Genomic DNA, 1,452 nt, shown 5'->3' with positions numbered 1-1,452 from the left:
ACAGCACACTCCCCCAAAGGTACAGAATGTCACACTGAGATTCTATTTTCATTTGTTATGTAACAGCATTAAAGAGATCCAGTGACTGACCAATGGCATTTTCAAGTGCTAAAATGGCAAGCGCTGTTGGTCTCTCATTGGCCATCAGCGACTGAAGATACGGTTTAATGAGCCAGAGCTTCAAGGCGAGGGTGGCTCTGTCCACTGCCTTCCGTTGCGCTGCTGGGCACCAAGTCCCTGGCGGTCAATATGTGAAGCTGGGAGAAGAGAGTGGGGTGGCAAGCGGTGGTAGAACTTTTGCCACCAGGGTCTAGCTGTCTAACTTCCTCTTCGTACTGCTGGGCCCCCGTTGCCTTCAGGTAACACAGGAACTAAGGCAGGAATAGGGTGAGGAAGCAAGTAAAGCCGAGCAAGGAAGGCAAAAGTTAATCTTATCTTCATGGGCAGCTCGCAATGACGTCCTTTTTCTGTGCCACAGCTGACAACAACATCCCAGACAGAAAAGTAACAGGCCAAAAAGAAACCTAGCAGCTGCTGAAACAGTTCAGCTGGGAGCGTGCTAGACTAACAGGCTCTTCTATCCTCCTTTATGCACGGGCGGGATGTTTTCTGAGAGTGCAGCAGTTCCTTTAACTGCCACGAGTCCCTCATTTCAGGCTATGCAGCAGGAAAAGACAGCATGGGCTTCTGCACCGAGTTGGCCCACCTGACCTTTCATTCTTCTCTTGCTCTTTGTCAGCAAGGAGAAGAAAAAGAAGCTCTCCCTCAAGCTGGAGTCACACGGGCGAGGTAAGGACGACTTCCTGAGTGCTGGCTCCAGTCCTCTGCCCTGCCAGCTGACCTATCGAGGGGCTACCACCACATTCTCTAGATTTGTCCATCAGTCTGTGCCAGAGTGAGCAACAACCCAGTAGGTGGAGTTTCTGTAGTGTAGTGGTTATCACATTTGCCTAACACGCAAAAGGTCCCTGGTTCAAAACCAGGCAGAAACATGCTGGCTTCCTTTTCCCAGATCCCCTTGTTATTCAGAAAGGGCACTCCTCCTATTGGCCTGTCCCTGGGATAACTCCAACCCCTGCATGACAGAGGATGCTGACAGCAGTGGAGAAAGCACCTTGGTGTCAGGCTGGAGAACCTAGAGTAGTTAGGCCAGTCACCATTTGGAGGCTTGTGGCTTGGCCACCTCTGCTGTTGGAGGTTGGCCTATAGAGGCTCTCACTTCCTGCTGGGCTCCTTTGCGTGACTGGCCAAAGGAGGGAGTGAGGCAGGAATGGGGCAATAGAGGAAAGTTGAGCTGAGGAAGGCAGGGAAGAAGCTGTGCGGCTAAGTGGGGTTAGTAGAGCACCACCCTTCATTCTGCAAAGCCTGGGGAGGTGTGGTTGGCTGCTGGGAGGTAGAATCCTGTGCCTGCCTCTTGGCTTCCCAGGAGTGGCTACTTGCAGCCCAGGAGAA

At 52.2% G+C, this 1,452-nt stretch overlaps 1 non-coding gene across 1 annotated transcript; it reads left to right on the top strand.

The window, feature by feature from the left end:
* Nucleotides 1–919: 919 nt before the first annotated feature.
* TRNAV-AAC (transfer RNA valine (anticodon AAC)) lies at nucleotides 920–992 on the top strand. The gene has a single exon. It is a non-coding gene; the product is annotated as a tRNA-Val (tRNA).
* The last annotated feature ends 460 nt before the right edge of the window (nucleotides 993–1,452 follow it).

The sequence above is a fragment of the Gopherus flavomarginatus genome, unplaced genomic scaffold (genome assembly GCF_025201925.1).
Source record: "Gopherus flavomarginatus isolate rGopFla2 unplaced genomic scaffold, rGopFla2.mat.asm mat_scaffold_43_arrow_ctg1, whole genome shotgun sequence".
Classification (NCBI taxonomy): domain Eukaryota; kingdom Metazoa; phylum Chordata; order Testudines; family Testudinidae; genus Gopherus; species Gopherus flavomarginatus.
The sequence above is the reverse complement of the archived record's forward strand: the minus strand, read 5'-3'. Positions and strand labels throughout refer to the sequence as shown.